The sequence below is a fragment of the Choloepus didactylus genome, chromosome 1 (genome assembly GCF_015220235.1).
Source record: "Choloepus didactylus isolate mChoDid1 chromosome 1, mChoDid1.pri, whole genome shotgun sequence".
Taxonomy (NCBI): domain Eukaryota; kingdom Metazoa; phylum Chordata; class Mammalia; order Pilosa; family Megalonychidae; genus Choloepus; species Choloepus didactylus.
The window spans coordinates 169,333,487-169,358,389 of NC_051307.1; the positions used below are offsets into that span (position 1 = coordinate 169,333,487).

At 33.0% G+C, this 24,903-nt stretch overlaps 1 protein-coding gene across 4 annotated transcripts in view; it reads right to left on the minus strand.

Annotated features, from left to right (window-relative positions):
* TBC1D5 (TBC1 domain family member 5) overlaps positions 1–24,903 on the minus strand; it is a 739,731-nt gene that overhangs the window by 533,018 nt on the left and 181,810 nt on the right. For all 4 annotated transcript variants that reach the window (XM_037845606.1, XM_037845577.1, XM_037845586.1 and 1 more), the window contains one exon: positions 24,156–24,344. The gene's annotated coding sequence lies outside the window, so the exon portion shown is untranslated. The remainder of the gene's footprint in view (positions 1–24,155; positions 24,345–24,903) is intronic.

A 24,903-nucleotide genomic window follows, 5' to 3' on the forward strand; every position in this document is an offset into this window, starting at 1 on the left:
CCTATCTCACACCTTATAAAAAATTAACTAAAAATGGATCAAAAACCTAAATATAAGAGCCAGGACCATAAAACTCCTAGAAGAAACTGTAGGTAAGTATCTTCAAGATCATGTGGTGGGCAGTGGTTTCTTAGACTTGACAAAACACAAAGCAATAAAAGAAAAAATAGATAAACGGGATCTCCTTCATCAAAGAACTCTGTCAAAAAGTGAAAAGGCAGCCTACTCAAGGGAAAAAAAATATTTGGAAACCACACATCCAATAAGGGTTTAATATCCAGAATATATAATGAAATACTACAACTCAACCATAAAAAGACAAACAATGCAATTTAAAAATGGGCAGAGACTTGAATAGACATTTTTTCAAAGAAAAAATAAAAATGGCCAAAAAGCATATGAACAGATGCTCAATATCACTAGCTATCATGGAAATGCAAATCAAAACCATAAGATATCATGCTATACCTACTACAACGGCCACTATTAAACAAATGGAAAACTACAAGTGTTGGAGAGGATTTGGAGAAATAGGAACACTTATTCACTGTTGGTGGGTATGTAAAATGATACAGCCACTCTGGAAGACAGTTTGGCAGTTTCTCAGGAAGCTAAGTATAGAACTGCTATATGGCCAGGCAATCCCGCTACTAGATACATATACATATATATATATATATACACACACTCAGAAGATCTGAAAGCAAGGACAGTGTTCTGGTTTGCTAATGCTGCCGTTTTGCAAAACACCAGAAATGGATTGTTGTTTATAAAGGGGGTTTATTTGGTTACAAAGTTACAGTCTTAAGGCCATAATAGTGTCCAAGGGAATGCATCAACAATTGGGTACCTTCACTGGAGGATGGCCAATGGTGTCCGGGAAACCTCTGTTAGCTGGGAAGGCACAGGGCTGGTGTCTGCTCCGGAGTTTTGGTTTCAAAATGGCTTTCTCCCAGGACTTTCCTCTCTAGGCTGCAGCTCCTCTTCAAAATGTCACTCTCAGTTGTTCTGAGTCCTTCCTTCTGTGAATTCCTCTAAGGACTCCAGTGATCCATTAACACCCATTCAGGGTGGAGTAACACCTCCATGGAAATTATCCAATCAAACATTTCACTGACAGTTGACTGAGTCACATCTCCATGAAAACACTCAATCAGAGGATTGCAATCTAATCAACACTAAATACATCTGCCCCTACAAGATTGCATCAAAGAAAATGGCGTTTTGGGGGACATAATACATCCAAACCAGCACAGACAGTAACAGACATCTGTACAGCAATGTTCATAGTGGTATTACTCACAACTGCCAAAAGATGGAAACAGCCCAGGTGTCCATCAACCAATGAATGGATAAACAAAATGTGGTATACACATACAATGGAATATTATTTAGCTGTAAAAAGAAATGCAGTTCTGTGGGAATTTATATGTCTAACAGACTGGATTAAATGGACATATTAATTTTTAAGACATTTACTAAAAAAAAAAAAAAATTGTTAGATCACTAGACACTTACTCCTGCAATCATTACCTTTTCCCAAATGGTTACTACCTCAGAAAAACTTCTCAAAATTATAACAGCCATTCATTCAGAACAGTTCTTAAGTGTCACCCATGTGCAATATCCTTAAGAAATTTCACTTACTGTATTACACTGGATCAAACCAATATGAAGTAACAAGATATTGATTAACCAATTGCTACATTTTCCCAAATATTTTTCCTAGACTGCTTTTTTTAAAAAGGAAAGATTCTTAACAATTCTAGAAAAAAAAATAATATTGCCATTCCATTTGGAAAACTTAAATAAGTACATGGTTGGCTGTTTAAATAAAAATAAAAGTCCTCCCATGGGATAAAGCAGTGGGCCAGGGATTAGGGAGAATCAATCCCAAAGAAAACTTCACTTCTAAAATACCATTTCTATACTCACTTGTTAACAATAACCAAATAGCAAATCATTATTTGATTGACTGATTGTCCCAGATAAAAACAAATCAAACAACATATTTATTTTAGTATATTTCATGTGCTTTAAAAAAGAAATCAAGTCATTTCCTCATTTCTCTATAAAGGATAACTGTCTTTTTAAAAGTTTAACTTAAAATTAGAGCAATTTAAATGGCTTCGATTTAGTTTTCCTCCTTTTGTGTTGAAACTAGAATATTTTACACTTTATAAATTTTGCCAAAGAAATAAAATATAATCCCATATTTTCACAAAGGGCAGAAATGTTGAAAATTGAAACTTTCAGAAAAAGATTATTTGTATTCTAAGTAAGTAACAAGTCTTCCTCCTTATATTCTCTTTAATTACTATAACTATCATGCAGCATTCTTCCTACATTCTAACCTTAGAGTACAATATTTAAGATCAGCCTTTAAGCCCTCAACATTCTAAAGGGAAAAAAATAAAGATGTAACAAAGGTCACATTCAAGTGGTAATTTCCCATTCAGAAGGGGAAGAAAAATCACTTAGTTCTTATTTCCTAATTAAATCAAACAGCTCTGAAGACATTGTAATATATAAGTAGTGATAAAGATTTCAATTCGGTAACATATCTAAGATAAGTTTAAGTGCTTAATATCTTCAGTTATGTGAGCATTTCATACATATTAACATTTCTGTATTATACATCTAACAGCTTACTTTCAACATGTGGAATCATATACTTATGTTAAAATACCACCTCACCATAAACATTAGTTTATTAGTAAATATATATCCTGTTTTTCTAAAAACTGAGATAGTTTCAGTGGAGAAAATTAAAATACAAAAGCAAGACAGGACAAAACAAAACAAGCAAATAAACCAAGCTGTTTTCACATCAAAAGCACAAGCAACAAAAGAAAAAAAAAAAAAAAAAAAACTGGACTAACTTCATCAAAATTAAAAACTTTTGGGCATCAGAAAACATTATCAAGAAAGTAAAAAGACAACCAACAGAATGGAAAAAAATTTCAAAACCATGTATCTGGTAGACGTTTAATATCAAGAATTAGTAAAAAATTCTCACAACTCAACAACAAAAAAAAAAACCAATACATTAAAAATTGGGAAAAGGACTTCAATAGATATTTCTCCAAAGATATCCAAACAGCCAATAAGACATGAAAACATGGTCTACATTATTAGCCATAAGGGAAATGCAAATTGAAACCACAAGGTATCACCTCACAACCACAAGAATGGTTACCATTTAAAAAAAAAAAAGTGCCGACAAGGATAAAGAGAAATAGGGATCCTAGCTCATTATTGGTGGAAATGTAAAATGATACAACTGCTGCAGAACACAATTTGATGGTTCCTCAAAAAGTTAAACATAGAAATACCATATGACCCCACAATCCCACTTCTATTTATATACACAAATCAAAAGCAGGTACTCAAACAGACATTTGTACGCCAGTGTTCTTAACAGCATTATTCACAATAGCTGAAGGGTGAAACCAACACAAGTGTCCATCAACAGATGAATGGATAAACAAAATGTGGTATATACATACAACAGAATATTATTCAACCAATAAAAGGAATGAAGTTCTGATACATTCTACAACATGGATGAACCCTGAAGACGTCATGTTGAGTGAAATAAGTCAGACAAAAAGGGGCAATATTGCATGATTCCACTTATATGAAATAGCTAAAATATGCTAACTCCAAGAGACAGATAATAGAGTAGAGGTTAAGAACCTTATCTCTCTGTTAAATTCAATAAGCAGGGAAAGAATGTCTTTGAAATAAATAATTGAATCATCATCCTATTATTTCCACACCATAAGTTACTATACTCATAACATTCCCTATGCCTACATCTTTACCAATAAATAAATTTCTGATTCCCTAACTTAGGGTCCTAGCAAAGTACATTAAACCTCATAACAATTATAAATTTTGACAATATACATCCCTTGAAAATAAAAAAGCCAAAAGTAATCTCTTTTGTTTCTTAATAGAAATCACTCTTCTCAGGCTTTTTAATGTTCAATATTTCCTAAGAGTCCACAAAAGAATAATTAACAAAATTAGTCAAATGTTGCACAGTTCTTATTCTGGAGAGTAACCTGACTAAAGCAGACCACTCACTAATAAAGTGCAACTTAATAAATCACGTGGAATTTTATTTTGTTCAAACCCTTACTAACTCCTAGCACCATCTGTTACCATCAAAACTATATGACAAGATATGATATATAATTAATAGGTAAACAACAATCTAATTAAAATGGACAAATACTCCATGTTCTTGCCATTTGGGAGCTCTAATTACAGACTAAATTTTAAGCTTGAATTAAATATTTAAGCTGGAAAATTAACTTTCCTTCTCGAGCCTTGAATACATTAATACAGATATGTGAAGCGACTTCCTGATGGGAACTTAAACATGTAATTTAGTTTCATCAAAGCAGTTACTAATTGTTAAGCAGCAGTACCTTACCATATGTACACAATAGCTATTTAGAGCTGAAAAGGTGGTTTTAAAGCACCCCTCTGCAACCCTTTCCTGACATAAATATAAAATGTATATACAGCACAGCAGTTAATACTACACACTGAAAATAAATTAGAGTCTTCAGCCTTCGATGTTTTTTGAAAACAATTAGAAACCAGTATGAATAAACAAAATATACCTATATTTGGGGTAAAAAGCTCCCAAGTATAAAAGACCAAATGATATTCAAGAATAAAAAGTACGCAGGCATAAAATTCTTAGACTATACAAAACTAATTTGAAAATCCTGACCCACTAAACAAAAATAATTGTGAATACTAATTTTCCTTTCCTTTCTACCTCTTCTCTTCATAGAACATAGCAAGCTTTGATGAAAATGCCCTAGAAAGCATTTAGAAAAATGATGAGGGTGAAAATTCTACATTTTTCACTCATTTTTGCATGTGGGAGGAATAAGATGATTTCAGAACAAATAAATGGAAACTGTTCAAGAAAATAAATTCTACAAGAGTATATAAATAATACATTTTGTCACTGACATTTTTTATTTAGAGTATAGAGAGAAAGAAAGCAAGATTTCTAATTAGGTATATACATATATATCTTTTTTTAAAAACAAATTTTTCTAATTCTTTATAAACAGACAATGGCAAGTCACATATATTAAAATAGGTTGGCTATGAAAAGAACATTTCCAAGAGGATGGTGGAAACTGCTTTTGTTTAAACATTAAATATTTCTGTCTTAATCATTAAGTAGTCTTAAAATATACTAAAATGAATTGATTTTTAAATTATATAGAAAAAGTAGGTATAAAGCACTATATAACATTCAAGGCCAAAGACAAATATATAACATTTGCTTACATTAAATCTCCCATGTGTGAATTTAATTACATTTCAATTTAAATCAAAATATTCTGTATTTAAGAAAGAAAATGAACTTTTTTTCTTTTTACAATAGGAAATATATTTACTGGTTTATAATTCATCATGCTTTTTCTAGCATCAAGAAAAAATCTGCTGCCAAATTTTTTCTCCCAATATTCCCTTAAAACTATTCTTTCTATCCTAAAGTTGCCAAATTTTACTCAGGCTTAAATTTTTACTTTTGTAATTAGAGAATACTTCATGTTCCCTTTATATTAGCGATTCCCAACTATATGAATATGAAAATAATTTTTAATTTCAAAAAACATCACAAAACTTCCCCACATACCCAAGAAGCTGTGCTTTTAGTCTTCGCTAACAGAATACAGAAAAGCACATGGGTTCAACGATCCTTCATAATTACACTAAAGTCCCAGAAGGATTGACAGCCATAGATGTCAAATACACACATAAACAGAACATAGGGACCATATACATGCAGATAGCACATACATGGATTTCAATTTAACCCACTTGATTTCAAGACCAAACCCAGAATTATTAAACTATTTTATTAATCAAGTTTGTACTACTTATAATTGTTTTAATATATTATTATACTTACAATATAAAAATACATTTGAACTTTCCAACAATTCACAATACTTCCAAAACAATAATTAGATAGATCAATAGGAAAATTTAAAGTCCCTCCAATTTTTCCACTCAGTCGTTTTCTGCTTGTTTTCCACGGTTAGCACAGCACCTAAATGTATTGCCTAAATCACATATATACAGGGATATAAAGAATTAAAGCATATACTAATAGCCAAGCTTTCCAGAGGAACTCAACTGATGAAGATAAGTTATTGAGGGAATAAAGAAGCATGTAAAATTTAACCAGATGACCCAAAAACTTTGCCTTTACGCTACCCCTAAAAATATAATTTTTTTGAAAAGTGTAAGTAAAATTTACTACTGACATATTAGTTACCTGTAAGTCACTACTCACCTTAGGAAGACAGATTTATTTTTATCTTTATGGATGGCTAAAAGAAAGAGTTTATAGCAATAATAAACACTACAATTGCCATGTTTGCTGTGTCTAAATGAAGACTAGGGATGGCAGGAAACTGAATAATTAAAACATTATCATCAGTTCACTTTGCCCCCAAATCATCTGACCACTCAAAATTGAGCCCAACATAGTTATTTAAAAAGAACTCATTCTGAAGAAATGCAAACTACATAGTTAGGGCCTAGGAGTAGGGCTTAGGAATCTAGGATGTGCACTGATTGAAATAATTCATTTTTCTTAGTCCTGGAGCCCTATATTTCATCAGTAAATGGTATTTGTTCCTCCTTAACCTTATCTACAACTACCCTGAATTCTTCCCTTGCCAACAACAGCCATCAAAATTGGGCTATACCCATGTGCATATGGAAGGCAGACCCATTACCCGATCACCCGGAGCTTGAATTCACTTTAAAAAACGCCATGCAAATCTGAGAAATGTTCATAGGTGCAGAATTATGGAAGAAATGTGATTTGCAATAATGAGTCCTGGCATCGATGACTCATATCCAAATTTTGTAAAATCCACATACCAGAGAGAAAAAAATAGAAGAGAAAATGAGAAGATAAGGGCATGGATTGATTAGCAAGGAATCAATTATCAAGGCATGAGTTCTGCTACCTCTTCTTTTTAAACAAACAAAAACAAAATGCCCATCAAAAACTATTCAGCCCCTGATAATATTTTAACAGCCAACCAAAACTAAGTATTTTTCACTAAAATATTTTATTCATATAAAACAAAGCCATAGTCCAAAACTAACCAGGGGAAAAAAAAACCTATTTTGTAATTGATAATAGCTAAGTATGGTTATCACAGGAAAAGTAGAATATAGAGGGTTATTTGAAATAGTTTAGTTCTTAAAGTACAAAAATATATTGTTCAGTGTTGTTATCTTGTTAGAAAAGTCACCATACAGTTAATGAGGTAAGTTTATAATACAATTAATAACTAGCTTTTATCAACCATATAATATTTCAGTTAACATTATATGGTATAAAACCAAACAAGTTCATAACTTAGACCAAAATCTTAAAATCATTAATATTCACATAATAATTTAACACAATCGTTTTTCCCTGTGAAAAAAATTCACATACCAGGAAAAAAAATGGCTACTAGAGTACTAGAGTCATACAAGGACAAACTACATACCTTTTTTTCAATATTATACAATATTGGAAATTTAGAAGCAGCATAAAAATGTGCTGTCCTTGATTTAATGACTGATGTTCTTGGCCCATAGTCAGGATCAAGGACGAAATTTAAAGTACTAATTTAAACAGAAACTTCTCTAATTTAAAAGTAATCATGACATTGCAGAAAGTATTTTTTAAATGTAGAGAAGAAAATAGCAAAGCATTCCCATCTTATCAGCCAGAAATAATCACTTTTTATGTCCTAGCACATTTCCTTATAGAATTCTGCATATACACATACACATACCCATGCATAGAGCTATTTTTTATGATTGGAATCATATGATTGGTACATAGTAGTGGTTTCCAATTCAGAGAGAGGTTTTCATGTTTTAAAAATAAAAATTATAGAAGTCATATGAATTATGAAAATACAACTAATCTTTCTATTTTAATATGTATAAATTTATCTCATTCTTTTAAATAGGTGTATAGTTTTCTATAATAAGTAATGTACTACAATTTATCTAATCAGCTTGCCATGAAAACTTAGACTGTTTCTAGGTTTTCACTATAAAAAAAAATGCCAATAAATATTCTTTTAAATATATCTTACCAAATTATTTCCTTAGGATACAAATCAAAAAGTGGAATTCTCACTCAAGGACATATAAATTAAAATTGATAGATTCCATTACCTTTTTTTTTTAAAACCCTCTAACCTTTCAATTTTACAACACCACCCACTGAAGAGGAGAAACCAAATCTCTTCTCCATCACCAAAATTCTCTGTGATCTATCTTTTCAATTTTTGCTTACCTTTTTTTTTTTTCTTTTAAATATTTCTATTCCCAATTATTCTTGTTATCTGTTTTGGTTTGCTAAAGCTGCCAGAATGCAATATACCAGAAATGGGTTGGCTTTTACAAAAGGGATTTATTAATTTACAAGCTCACAGTTCTTAGGCCGTGAAAATATCCAACTCAAGACATCAAGAGGCAATGCTTTCTCCCTGAAGACCAGCTACCAGCAAGCTTGGGCTTCTCTGTCAGATAGCAAGGCGCATGTCCATGTCTGCAGGTCCTTGTCTTTCGAGTTTCATTGCTGTCAACTTCTAGCTTCCGTGGCTTACTCTCTCAGCTTCTCTGGGTTTTGTTTTGTTTTGTTTTCTCTGTGCTTCTCTGAGCTTTTCTCTTTATACTCTTTTAAAGGACCCCAGTAAGAGAATTAAGACCCACCGTGGGGCTCTCCTCAATTGAAATAATCTAATCAAAAGGTCCCACCCAGGATAGTTCTACACCCACAGGACTGGATTAAAATAACGTGATCTTGTCTGGCAGTACCTACAGCTTCAAACATCCTATTATCCCTACCTCCTAACAGTATAGTTTTTGAAACTGCCTTACTACCCCTACTTCTGGCATTTAACAACCTGCTACATGCATGCAATTCTCTTCTTTTTTAAAGAGCTTTTGTCTTACTGATCCCTGAACATTTGAAAATTTAAGCCACTTAAACCATAATACAGTAGCTTCTTTCCTTTGGCTCTTAGAGAATTAAAAAATTGAACACATCAGATCAAAAGAATCAAAATGATTGAGCTCTACAAAAAATTTATAATAAACGCAATGATAAGAAAAGCAAAGAACAAAAATTATAAAGTCTATTTTATCGCTAAAAGATATAAAACTGGGATCTCTGGGAAACTAGATAAAGGATTACCATAGTTGGAGCAATGGAACACTATTTTTCATCATAAGCCTCTTAGCATCATTTGAGTTTATAGACAGTGTGCATATATGTTTGATAATTTTTTAATTAAAAAGAAAAGCCAATATTCCAACAAAGAACCAGAATTTTTTTTAAATGAAGACCAGAATCATTTAAGTAGAAAAGCATTCTGATTTCATATTTAAAGATATTTGTCAGTTTATTTCCTTGTTAACCAAAAAGCACAAATAAAATATTATATAAGTATTCCAGGAGCAAATTATTTTGCTAACTTAGCTGAATAAACAAAATACTAAATAGATATTTATTTGCATAGATAAGCTAGATTGAAGCTACCTGAAGACAAGGACTACAACATTATCTTCTTCAAAACACTAACAACTTTATATACAGCTTTCCAATTCCAAAGGATTTCCAAATCATTTTTATCAACTCAACAATCATTTCAAGTCAGTATTTATTTTCATGTTATTCTACATCTCATGAAGATCTGCAAATGGAGGACAATCAGTAAATATTTCTGAGAGATAAAAGCCCTGTTCTAAAAGATTTAACAGATTTATAAAATTTGGCTTGTTCACATTCGAGTATCATAGTTCATTTCTGATATTAAATTAGTCAATTGGAACATAAAAGAAATTGTTCCATAATACAGGCTAAAAAAGTCTATTCAATTTTATTTAAAATTTGTATGCTGTAAAAGTACCTGTCATGGAATTTAATAGAATGACAACTATATACATATGAAATTCAAGACATATTGACTCAACATATTGAACTGGTTTTTAAAACCAATTTATATAAATGATTACAGTAGTTTATATTACATCTAGCCCTTGAGGCACATGGTACTAAATGTGAATTTAATTTTAAATAAATTTACATAAATGTAAAAAGATCAGTAATTTGCATTCATCCTGCTTATGAAATACAGCAATAAAGAAACAAGAGGACTATACTTAATAAATGCAATTCAGGTCAAAATTCAAACAAACCAGAAATCCAAGTCCATTTCTTAAAAAGAAACCGAAGAACAATTGAATTTTGTTAGAATAAAAGAAAAAGAATATGTTGTTGATGGAGAACATATACTAAATATTAAGAACATTGGCAGTAAATATGAGTTGCATTTCCTATATAGTCTAAAAAAAATAATGTAACTTAGGTATATGATGTATTCAAATGGAACTACTAATTAAAACAGCCAAACAGTAACTCCACTTTGGAAAATTTAAGAACTTTAAAAATGAAAATATTTTTAAAAGCCTATTAAGTTTACACTGGAAAATCAGAGATTCCATTGTTGGTATAAGAATGGTTCTGACTTTCTATCAGTAGGGCTCAACTTCTGACTAATTTAGAGACTAAGGCCCTAGAACACATACAGACTCTAGAATACACACATAGATACTGCTGGTGTGAAATTAAGCAGTCTTGATAATAAAAATTTGCACTTTGGTTTCGCCACATCCTTAGTTCCAACAAACAAGTTAACTGGACAACATACCCAGGAATGATTTTTAAAAGTAAGCAAGAATAAAGATAAAGTCCTTGAATTTATCATTTTAGCATTATCAGTAAAATGAGGAAACTGTTTCAGAGAGAACTAACTTGCCTAAGGTCATTCAACTTGAACTTAAATCTCTAAGTCCAAACATTGTTTTATTTATGACATTATTTTTTTTCCAACATTTTATTCTGAAATTTTCAAACATTCAGAAAAGTGCAAGATTTTTACAGTGAACATCCATGTATTCACTGCCTAGATTCTACAATTGATATTTTACTATACTTGCTTTATTATTTATCTATTATCACACCAACTTTTTTTTTCATGCATTTCAAAGGTGCAGATGCTATGATAGTAGTTTATCAACATTTTATTATAAACATTTTCCAATATACAGAGAAGCTGAATTTTATAGTGACCACCCATATATCTACCACCTAGAATCTTCAATTACATCTTATTATGCTTGCTTTATCATAATGTCTACCCATTTATTCACCCTTATATCCACTCATCAATGTATCTTATTACAATATTATTTTAAATTCCTAAATTATTTGTTGCAACCCTTGATTTTCATCACCATAGGGAGAGTTACTGAAATGTTGTTCACATGTATTCAAAACTGTTAATTTAATTACTTTCAGTTCAAGTAATATTTGGCTATACATGCTTTGAATGTTTTTTCACTTCTCTAACTTTTCTATCAGGTAATCTAGAAAGATACAGACAGACACCTAAGGGGAGCTCACTTGTTTCTCTTTTGAGAAATAAGAAAAACACTGAAATATTTTCTTAGGCTACTAGAGACATTTTTTTACAATAACCCATAAAATGAACAATTTGTTAGGACAAAATAATGTACTCCCTGATAACAGGGAAACTTGATATACAAGTGGCTCTGAAACTTTACCTTGCAGGAAAAGTTATACTACTAAAACAAAGTAATTACGAGAATTTTATACTTTTTCATGACATTTATGATTTTGCTTCTACAATATATACATACAAGTGTCATTTTCTGCTGGTAAAATGTTATTCCCAGTTCACATGATGGAATTTCAAAATATCAGCGTTTCAGGGAGCTCAGCTATTTATCTTAAAACTAATATGCCACTTTATCACCATGACTCCCTCTATCCGTACCCTTCTCTTACTCCCTCACTCTTGGTACAAGTGCTTTCAATTTTATTAAACATCTAGTTCTTTCACTCTTCTTTAATTTCAATCTCTCAATCCAAAACTCCCTATCAATCCTAGACTCTATAAGCTACTATGTCAATTAATGTCTTTCCAATACCTTTCCAAGTCCAATTGTAGGGGCCTGCTCTTGCCCCTTGTCTATCAGTTTTACTTTTCCTGAAAACCCTTCAACACTTGATAAATCTCAGTCAACTTCTCTGACTCTATATTCAAGTTGCTGAAAGGAGAAGAAATAATAGATCAACAGGCATTCGTTCTACCTTTTGCCCTTTCACCCAAATGAAACATTCACATCCCCTGTGGCAGTAATAGTGGTATACCACTAAGTGAGAAAAAGCTGTGAGGAGTGCTAAGTGACAAATCCCAGCTGCCAGAACTTTGGGATCCACCAAAATGTTCATGCCAAGGCCATCCTCTCCCTAGACTGCTCCCAGCCAATGATGGGGAAAAGCAACCATTTCTGCCCAACAAAGGACACCTCTAATACGCAATTTTTGCTCTGCGCATCCACACAGTGCCCTCACCATCTGTCTGACTGACTTTCTCAAAGCTGCATTGCCATGTGAGGCTCTTCCTTCCCACTCTGTCTTCCTTCAACCTCTAATATCATATATGTCAGAACTGCATTGCAGTCTTGACAATTTTCCCTGCTTACTCCTGCTCCATCTCCCTTTTAGCTCCAAAGGCTTTCTCCCTTACTAAATCTCTTAAACTTTGAATTTCAACTTGCAATCTGCTTCCTGGATGACCTGAACTATTACATCCACCCTTTTTATATTTCCAGCATTCTCAGTTAAAAAAAAAAAAAAAAAAAAATTGCCCACCCTCCTGTACTAATGAATCCTTCTAACAGTTTTGGTTCCAAATCTTTCTCATCTTTTCACATACCTTGTTCCACGTTTAACTATTTTAATTTGTACCCTCTCCTAGTTCATCAAACTCTTTCTCATGGTCCTCATTTATCAGCATATAAATACTCTGGAGTCTCTCAAATTAAAAAAAAAAAAAAAAAAAAAACCACAAACTTCCTTTCGACCTGCCTCTGCATTTAACAGCCAGACAATAGTGAAAGAACACCTTGCACTGATAGGCTATAATTCCTCATCTCCCATTTATATATTCACTGCCCTATGGACTGACTTATGTTCCACACTACTCTACCTCAACTACTTAAAAGGCAAAAAAGGCATCAGGAATGTCAAATTCAATGAGCACTTTTCAGCACTTCACTTCTGACCCTTATATTCATCACTTTTTCTCTTGCTGCTTTGTCTTCAGTCACACCATAATTCACTATTTCCCGCCTTCTCTACAAGTCCCTCTTTTTTCATCAATATTGTTTAATAGTAGTGAACTTACCCAAGGTTTTCTCCTTATCTTTACCTACCTATACTCTTACACACACTTGTCAAATTCACTTATTTATCTTTGTTTTACCAATGTCTATACAATGTTTGGAAAACGTTCAGCAAATATTTGTTAAATAAATTCATGCCAACATTTATGTTAGTGATTTCTAGCCTGTATCTCCTACTCTAACTGACCTCCTAGGATTAGGATATATTCAACTATCTTCCAAATATTCCTTAATCAATAAGATGCTTAAACAGAAGCCACCCTCTTCCCCTTCAAACCACTCCTCTTATAGTCCCCATCTAGGCAATGATAACACCAACTAACCGGCTGCCCATCCCAGGTGCCTGTATTTCCTTCTTGACTCTCTCACACCCAATAAACTACCAAAGCCTGTAAATTCTATCTCCAGAATGAGTCCCTTTTTCATCCTCCCTCTGACTCTGACTTAATTTAGGCTCTGTTTCTCTCCTGACCTTCTGCAACAGTCTCCTATAACTGTACCTGGACTCCTAAGTTCTCTCTCTAATTCTAATTGTTAAAGGTCCCAAAAGTGCTTTTGCTAAAATGCAGATCGACTCATACCTTTCCTTGGATTAAATTCCTTCAGTAGGAATTAAATGCCTAAAAATTCAATTTGAGATTCTTCTTACCTACCCGCCTTCCTTCCTCTTCTCTTGTTTCTTTCAGGGAAAAAAGTCCAAACTCTTAATGTAATGCACAAGACTCTTCAAAATCTAGACCATATATCTCCATACTGCCTAATATGAAAACCCAAATTACTTATAGTTCCTCAAATATACTCTGCTCTTACAATCATTTCTGGGCCACTACAGGCAATTTTTCCCTCTACCTCAAGTATCTTTCTTTACCATTCTTCAGCACAGCTCAGCATGCACCTTCTCTTGGGAGTCTACTTTGAAATATCTCCCAACTCCACCTCCAAGCTGGTTTAAGTACCCTTCTTGTAGAGTCCACTTCCTCCCATGCAATACTCTGTCTCATCATTCATCACACTAGATGCTAATTTTTAACTATCAGTCCCTCCACTATAAACTGCTAGCACCTAGAACACTGTTTGCCATATTAAATAAGTAAGCAACAAGTGTTTTATGGAAAGAAGTAAAAAAATAAGGAAGAAATGAGAGATCCTTAGTACCTCAATAACTTTGCAAATTATTTTACAAAATAAATGTAACTCGTGCCTGTTGCTTCACACCTTCCACTCCAATGCAGATGTCAAGTGCCTATAAATCATTCACCCAAAACGCATCTGGGGTCATCCTGAAGTATCTCCCATTTGTTCATGAACAAAACCAGTTAGCTGTTACCTACCGTGGCGTATCTATGTTTACCCCTTTTTGCTCGTCTTTGTGTGGTATTTGAATTCTTCTAACTCCACTGCCTCCAAAATGAGTTTGAGTAGGTCCTCACCTCGTCCCCACACCCAGGTGTTCCCTGTGCTTTGTACTGTTGATTCTAGGTCACTACTGTCACCAGCAGGGCACCACCGCAGCTTCTTTAGCATATCCCACTCCTACTGAAACCTGCTTCCCCTCTACTCTACATACTACTTTGCCAAGTAGCATTTCTGTCACCCATGGTGCCCCACAACTTTCTCACACTGTGTAGTCTGCAAAATGACAGTTACTCAGGGGACTATGGCAAAGAAGAAATGAAGATGCTTTTATCCTGTGCTTCTCAGAGTGTCAGGGCAGTGCTGCTTATCCCTAGTGTCTCACAGTATTTCTCCTTAAACTGTTCTTTCTGACTTTTTTTCTTTACAGCCAACCCATCTTTCTATCTCCACAGATCTCCGACACAAGGCCTAAGAGGTCTTGACCAAAAAAACAAAACAGACCCCAGGTTGAATACAGAAATTCTGCTTCTCTAACAACTGCAACTGTATGACCAGATTTGGCTCTTTATTCTTTATTTTTCTTAAGAAACATTCACCTATGTCCCCCTGCATCAGAGATGCTGGCAGCCCAACCCTGCTGGCCACCAAATCCCAGATGTGGCTGAACTCCTGCATTAAACACAAATAAGGTTCACACTCGAAACATAGTATCCAGAAGGAGCCTTAAACACTAAATCAAAACACAGATATATTTAACCATGAGTTATCCTTTCTTTCTCCATGTTTCTCATACTTCATATACTCCATTTAAAATTTCACATTAGAAATTCTGAATCATATATGCCACTCAAAGCAGCTTTCCCACTCAGGAGCAGTCGTAGCTCTTTCTTGGAAATATTTCACAAATTACAATTTTTACCTTCATTTCAGTGTTATTAGGCCAACAGTGTCATACCACCTAGCCCACAGCACTTCAAGCAATGGAAAGCACTCTAGTTACACCACTGGTGAGACCACCATCAGCATTCCAAAAGACATTTCCAGACAAATACCAAGGAAAGATAGGGATGGTTGAGAGGAGAAACTGCCATCAATCATCAGTCTGACTCAAAATTACCAGTAAGGTCATCCCTACAATAGGAGAATTCTTTCTTTAATCAAAGAGAACATAAGGAAAGAAGAATAACTTTTCTTGCAGACCTGTACTCAATTCAGAATCTACTTTAGAAGGTAACGTACACCAACAAAGGATGAACATATATAAGACAAAGAATGAACTGGGGAAGAAAAGGAATAATTCAAAGTCTCTGAAAAATAAAAGCAAATTTTAAACAAAATCCACAGTGAACACTATAACAGCAGTTCAATTTCACTTAAAAATTGACGTACATTTAGAAATTAAATTACTGATTTTAGAAATGTGATAAATAAGCAGATACTTTAGGTCAATATTGTATTTCCCCATCAAGCACTTTATGAAAGAATTTTTCCCTCAAATATTCATTTCTAACAAATTCCAAAGTGCTCAGTCACTAAAAATAGAGCCCTTTATTTTTCCTCATCTACTTTGATACTTTTAGCCATTCCTAAAATCATCATAAATTTTAATACCCTATCCTCTGAGAAATTTTACATTTTGGTAAGCAAAAAAGAAACACAACAAAAATGTATGACTTTAAAATTGAGCTTTACAAGAAATACAACTCAATCTTAAAAAAAAAAAAAAAAAAAAAAGGAGCAGAGGCTTTAAAAGCATGAAGAAAATAAGGGTAACCAGGAATTGAGTCACTATGCTGCAGTTTCAAGTAATTTGAAGTACTGGATAATTTTAATCAGGAAAGGAGAGCTCAATTCAGTTATAAACATATTTTGAAAAATAGCACATTATACCTTAATAGAGAATCTGGGCAGTGGCATTTTTGAAACAAGCAACAATAGGAGAAAAAAAAAACCCTCTCTTTATGTTCAATTTGTGGACTTCTACTGCAGGTGGTCCTTAAGAAAATATCATAAGATTTCTAAAACAAAACAGATAATATGACCATTTATTTAAATTCAGGCAGTTTTTAAAAATTGTATCTCTATTCAGAGTGTCCAATTATCTACAAGGTATACACAAGCTGTAAAACAAGCTATTATGATTGATTTATTTTTTGCATAAATGCTAACACACACACCACACACACACAATACACACACACCAAATTAATCTTATCTCCCTTCAAAGTATACATTTTTGGCAGCTAAACATCAATTCCACCAAAACAAATTCAAAATGAGGAATTCCAAAACCACACTGATTAATGGATCATGGATACATCTTCCAAAGGGGACTACTTCAAAGCAAAGAGCACATAATTGAATAAAAAGGCTATGGCATATTTGTTAAAAATTTTGTTCACTAGTTTACACTTACATGTACTGTAGAAAACAAACTTGTAAAAAAATGCAAAGTTCTCTAGACAAAATAAATTTTCATTTGAAATCCTCATATTTAAAACATATAGTAAAAACATGGAAAGTGGTAAGAAATAGGAAGAGAAGAATAACCAGCCATTATATTCACTGCATTTTGAGAATTAAGAGATTATTAAAAGGGGAGGAAAAAAAAAAAACCCTTCAAACCTACAGCAAGCATTCTTTATAAATAGCAACAAATTCACAGAAGGCAGCCTTTAAAGTCTGCACATATGAATTTCTTAAGTTGCAGAAATCTTTATACCATCTTATACTTTCAGTTGTAGTATATGCAGAAGTGTTTCCAACTACTGAATAACAGTTCACCAAAAATGCAACACATCTTAAAATATAACTTACCATTTCAAGAAAAGCATAATACTGTCACTTATATTTTGGCATTTAAGGACAATAAACTTTATTCTAACCCATGCAGTGGTTTCAAATAGGTGTATTTTAAACCCTAATTTGTAACTTAAGAGTTACTGCATCCATACATCTATTTAAAAAGTTTTAAATAGGGTATATTTTCTTTAATCATCTTTAACTTCATCTTAAAAAGAATTTTCCCAAAGTAGTTTTCATTAAAAACATTTTTTAAAAATACATAGCATGTAATTTTACCTTTTTTGTTTGTTATGAAAATGGTATAAAACAAATACTTTGACCACAAAACCTGGGTGTTCAGTGCTTTCGATCAAACAACTGCAATTAATATGAAATTCTAAATAAAGAATATAATGCCACATAAATAGTATAACAGCCAAGTCCTGTCTAAGAAGCCATATGTTTTTTCCCATTGTTCAAAAACAGGAGATGACTTCCCGTCACTTATGTTTCTGATTAGCAAGGTGATTTATGCCACAATCACTAAAAATGCCAGCAAGTGAATGAGAAAATGCATAGTGACTGCACCAGATGTGCACAATAAACAGGAATCCCATTGTAATCTCTGGTACTTAGTTTATATGAAGGTAATGCAGGAAACACTCTTGGATATGGCAAAGTCACTCTTTTTTTACTTTTGACTATAAATGATATGAAATAAATTGTGTGTTTTATACTTCATGGCATGCATACATTGATAAATTAGGTACCGTTTTATATCCCGACTTATCTACAAGACAAACCTGGCTAAGATCATGGGGATTAATTGCTTCAGAAGTGTGAAATGCAGCTTTTCCATTCTTTTCTGCACACTCAGTGAAGAAACAATGATTAATCACTGTTTAACTATTCTCTTGAGGATCCACAAGATTGCCAAAGCAGGACTTATCCTCATAAATCCAAAAAATACAGGTTTAAATTTGTTGCCAACAACTGAAAGAACATGAACTTAAACTCATTTGTTATCAGATTAAAATAATGTCAAGGTTTTAGAACCCTACTGTACACAATTCCATTTAATCAATGACTTCAATAGGAAATTAGATTAACACATAAGATTTAACAAAAGCACGTGTATTTTACAAAAATAATAAGCATTTTTAAAACTTATATTCTCAGCTTAGAAATAACAAATATAGTATTGAACCTGAGCTGACAGCCTCCCTTAGTTACTTACATTCTTTAATTCCCCTGTGCTATTTATAAATATTAACATATATGCCATCAGATGAAAAACATTTTAAATGGATATTTCACATGGGAAATGGCTACTTATCTCAAGAAATTTTGTTCCAGAGAGCTATATCTGAATGGCAATTATGTGTGTAAAAGTATTTAGTTTCCACCCTCCCCCCCTACATGGAACATGATTCCCAGGGATGTCAGTCTCCCTGGCAACATGGGACATGTCTCCCAGGGATAAGCCTGGCCCTGGCATCCTGTGATTGAGAATGCCTTCTTGACCCACAGGGGGAAAAGAAATGAAGCAAAGTTTCAGTGGCTAAGAGATTTCAAATAAAGTCAAGAGGTCATTCTGGAGGTTACTCTTATGCAAGCTTCAACCAGATACTTCAAATTGCCACAGTATGCCAAGCCCCAACAAACAATATTCCTGAAAACCCTAGAGAATACCCTGGGCTCTATCTAAGACTCTATGAAAGTTTTACCTAGTAAGTTTAGTTTTTCAGAAAATTAAGGCCTTTAAATTGTTCCTAAGTGATATAAGCCCTGAAACCCAGAGGTACCAGTTTCTCCAAGAACATCATCCAGGTTCATTTGTCTACCCAGTAAGGTCGACACCCCTTTCCAGCATGAAGAAGTTAAAATGGTCATTGCACAGATAACCCTGAAGATTGTGAAAAAGATCAAATGAGAAGGAGGAGGTGTAACTGAGAAATCAGGACTCAGCAAATGATTATCACTATATGGATGGGTTTTTTTTTTTTATTTGTTTGTTTGTTTGTTTGTTTTTAGTTGCTAGTATACTGGAATAGCCAGAAGGAAACAACTGAAAGTGTTGAACTGTAATCCAGTAGACTTGATCTTTGATAATGATTGCATAACTCTACACTTTCATCTTGTGACCCTGTGATTGTAAAAACCTTGTTACTGACAGCCCCTCTATGAGTTTATAAGTAGATGAGTAATAAAATAAAGACAACATGAAAAAAAAATAATAACAGATCAGCAATATGGGAAAAAATATCCCTAACATAAACTATGGACAATAGCTATAGTACTACTTTAATAATCTTTCATCAATTGTAACAAATGTAACTACTGTTAAAAAAATAGAATTATAAATAAAAGTGTTGAGATCAACTGTAACAAATTTTCCACACCAATGCAAGTGTTGGTGGTGGGGTGGTATACGAGAATCCTGTATTTTATGAATGATTGTTCTGTAAACCCACAATTCTCTAATAAAAAAAAAACTAAAAAAAAAATATTTAGTTCCAATAATACTGATTTAAATGTATTTATAACTCTTGATAAGACGAAAATGTAAAACTCTAAGCTTTTAAACCTTTAATATGAATGATCCAACAATATAGATAACATTTCAAACAAGAATTCATAAGAGCAAAGGTTTCAAATATATGTCACATAAGTCAGGCTTTCAAAACATCTTCAGCTAACATTCAACTCTTTGAGGTAAAACTACTGTTCATACCATTTATAAAATTTTAAATACAAATTTTTAATAACCGCAACCTTATTCTGTCTCAATAAAATATAATACAGTGGCATAATTACCACATCATTACAAATTAAACTAAAGGTAAAAAAAATCCCCTTTAAATGTGATTCATAAATGTAGTTCATAGACTACAAAGTATTCCTAAACTGGAAATAATCTAAAATAAAAACTTTAAATTTCAATGTGAAATAGAAATACGGCCATCTCTCAATTATACTATCTTTTTCTATCATTCTGATTATGTGTTCATATAACCTCTCCCTTCCAATTTATCAACCTTCCTCTTGCTTCTTTCAAGTCCTCTACAGAAAACTGGCAAAACTGTAAGGAAGAGGACGTGAAACTTAGTCAAATTCACTGCTCAATAAGCCCTTGTAAAAGTGACTAAGAAGAGGAGAAGGTGAAACTGAGACTCTGTATTGTCCACATTTTAGTGTTATATCTAGGGCTGTTTCTCCATTATCATAAACTATGTGAGAACTACTAAGTCTAGAGAGTACATGGTAAAAAAACCTATAAAGGTTCATAATAGACTTGGCCTAAAGAAAAAGACAGAAAATTGATTTTCCTTACATCATCCAATTTAAAAAGCAAAACACCTTAAAATTATGTATGATTTAAGAATTAATTCTCCAGTTAGCTAAGTAACTGACATACAGTAAACAGTTACTAAATATTTGTTGAATGAATCAATACACAAATTAAATTTGATTCTACTCTCCAAACTGATGACATTTTACATAGTCTATAAGCAGAGAAGTACCCTTTCACCTTCTCCCTACATTCCTGAACATTTTCTCCACTTAAAATTTGTCAATTCAATGAAAAATACTTAAGGAATAACCATCCTTGTATTTATTACCAAAAATACACCATATAACATAGAGATAACAGATTGTATTGTTCAACTTAGGAAAAGTATTAGGATGGTATCAAAGGGACAAGGATGCAACTCAACTTGCAGTGGAGTACTGAGTGGAATTTCTGCAATAAGGTTATTGCAAACAAGTTCATGCATATAAAGGAAAAGTCACTACAAATGGCATAAGTCAGTAATTTAAAACACATAAAGCAGACCCCAGGTGGCAAAATGGCAACTCACTGGAGATACATGCATTTATGAAGCCCAGGGAGAAGGATTTCCACAATCAAAGAAAAAGGAGGTAGACAAATTATAGGATGGTAAATAAAGTTATTTAACAGGGAAACTGCCTCAAATATAGTGAAGGAATGGGCTGTAACAAGTGAACTATTCACCTGTGAAAATAAATATTCACTGAGGAGCCTTCTCTGATTTAGCCCATTAACTGTTGGGCAACCTGTCCCCAAATAATAGATATATTTCACATACTAGACCATGACATAATATGGATACCAAAATAAAATGAAAGAGAACTTTTATTCTTGCATTCTTGCTAAAAGGGAAATGAAGTAAGCTAGAACCTACATTTTGGAGAGATTCAAGTTAAAGTCAGAAGAAGCACAAGTCATCTTATTTCTAATTATCACTTCCATAACAGCAGGTACTCCCATAGACAGCATACCAAGTATACTGACTCACAGTAAATGTGCCCTATGTGGAAAAGAAAATGTATAGATGCACAGGACATACTACTCAGACTGTCTTCCAGCTCAGTAACCAAGGAAATTGTGCCAGGTTTTAGAGAAATATGGGGACTGTGAAGAAAGGAAAAAAGTTACTTAAATTCAAGAGGTGAAACATTAGAGGTATTGTGGAAAACAGTAAGCACAAGGCAGTTCAGTTTTTTGGCCTTATTATTGTTTCTGTCCCACCTGTTAGGCGTTCTAACTTAGGTACTACAGTACTGGAGCACAGTGAACAAGTAGATTGAATCATGTTGCATGGCACTATGAGCGGTACACGCAGCCAGAGGGGGAGTTACATTATATGGAAAACTAGGAGCTTGAGCAAGAATGGGCAGGAAAAGAACCATTATCACAACTCAGAAGCACATGAGAGATCCCATTACCACAGGAGGAAAATGCTAAAATTCTAACGCCATTATTATACCCCATATTCATCAACTGTGCTCCTGGGCTGTGGTGTCTAGGAGAAATGTAAGTTGTAATGAACAAAGCAGATTTTGGCATCTGTAGATTTTTGCATTCATGATTTCACCCTTGTTCAAGAAATCCTAAGGGTCCAGGACATGTAATAATTTAACATATTTTCTGAGACATGAATTTGAATCACGAACATCCTAGGCTGATATAAGAAAGAAGCTAACAGCCCTCCTACTGATTTTAATTGGTGGTTCTCTAGAACATTTTATAGAAATATTTTCAAACTTGAGATTTTTCAGAAACTTCAAAAGGTAATAATTCATAAATGTCTGTTGATTGTCTTAATTCTATTAACTGAAGTTTTTTTAATCACAAAATTTCCAAACTTTTTGTTCTAGCTATAGAAATGAATATATAATCACTATAAAAGAAATTCTGGATAAATTCATTTCCCTACAATGTTACCTTACTGAAAGTCATTTGTCACTATCATAAGATATTCTTGCTTTCAGATCAGCCTTCTCCTATTTTTTTATTTCCAGAGTATGTCAAGATTCCTCTGCATGATAGGACTAGGGATAATTTTTACCTTCTTTATACTTTTCTATATTTACCAAACTTCTAACACAACTTACTACCTTTATAATGAAGAAAAAATGGCTGCAATTTATTAAAAGGAAAATATATTAAATAAAATGGGAATGGCTACTAGAAGAGACACTTTGAGAAAAGGATCTAAATTATCCTAAGCTAATATATAGGATGGAAAAAGTTAAAAACTGTTTTAAATCTCGAATGATTTGAGAGCATCAGCATGCATATAAAATTTACACTGCAGAAAGGAACAAGAAAAAAAGACATACGCAAGTTACTATGAAGAGATGATTCTATCAAAGATTTTTTTATCTTCCTTTTATGTTTTAAGATCTAACCTTCATACCTTTGTTCTTACTAAAAGAACCAAGTAATGAAAGGCCTCTGGTGTTTCCCAGTATTTAACCAATTCTTTCACTAAGTCACTCGGCAGCTTGTGGGGAATGGGGAGAGTGATAAGAAGCAAAGAAGGACAGGACAAAAGGCACCTTAACTGAGGTAGAAAAGAAAATGCCTGATTCCCTTGATTTTCCTACCATGTCAGGCAGGAACACACAGACAAATGATCTGAAGCAGGGTTTTTCAAATTGCACAGGTAACCCTTCATTGAAAAAGGAAATAAATTTAGTATGGGTACTAGCTTGTTTTAAATAAAATATACAAAGAATAGAAAAGAATAGAGCATAGAGTACAACCCAGGTAATCAGGGTAAGAATTGTTTTATGAAATCTTTGTTTCAATTTCATTTATACAGTTATACCTGTGGAAACTATCTCATAAATGCCAAATTTATTTATGATGGTTTATAAAAAAAAAAAAAAAAAAATTCTGAAAGCCACCTATCTGAGATACCTTCAACTCTAAGTTCAATCATTCTAATTTTGCTACTTTAACAAATTTAGTGAATGCTGAAAGCAAAAAAAAAAAAAAGAAAAATGAAAAAAGTTTTAAGAATACAAAAAGCGGTGTCTCAGAAAGTTCTTCAAGTCTGCTTTTGGGGAAATGTTTTTAAATCTCAAAAAAGGCTCAGCTAAAAGAGAAGGAAAACCAAGAGGAAAGGGGGAAGAATAGAAGCCAGTGACTGGATGGAGGAGGCCAAAGAAACAGAAACAGATGAGGAAATTCTGAGTAAATGTATTAGAGGGGCAACATTAACTCCTGAAGGCGCCTACAAGTGACACAAATGCACACTTTTTTTTAAAAAACAAAAATCCATAGAACATATTGCAATGGTAAGAGTATTGAGAGGACTCACTTTTTAAATGTCCATTTTGAATAAATACATGCTTACCTTTCAGGAGAACTTTAATGACTCACTTGCATATGCATGCTCTTGTTACGGGTCAAAGATGATTTCAGTCTCAGTGCAACAGAATTCACCCAATGTAAATCTTGGCTGGCAAATAGGAAGTGAAGAGGAATCAAGAAATAGATCCCGACTGAGTTCTCCCTCAACTGAGTTGTGCTCGATAAACAGTATCTATGTAGAAAAAGAAACAAATAAAATAGCTTCAAATGCTCTTATCCTAGAAGGAACCCTAACCCAAACCAAACCATTCAAAAGACAGGAATTCATGCCAAAACATTTCAGCTCTTAGGGGACAAATGTGAGCCTAATCATTAATCACTGTTTTGGTCATCTATTTTAACTCCCAGGAGAAAAGGAGTTATTTTATAATACCTAAAAAAAGGCATTATAATACCAAACAAACAAACTTCACTGTAAAACAAATCACTGTTGCAACTTCATTTGACTTTTCATTGAAATGATGTAAAACTAACTGCATAATGAACATACTATTTTAACACATAGTAAAGTAATATCAAGATTTGAAATCACATAAAAAAAGTTAATTTGAATTTGAAAACAAATTTGAAAAAATTCCATTGAAAATAGATTCAAAGCATTGATAAAATGTAAAATTAGAATACAAATTAATGCATCAGTGATGACAAGTGAACATTATTTATGAGTTAAAAATTAATTTCCTGAGGTCTTTCTTCCTAGTGAAAGAAAAAATTTCTATCACCTTTAGTAG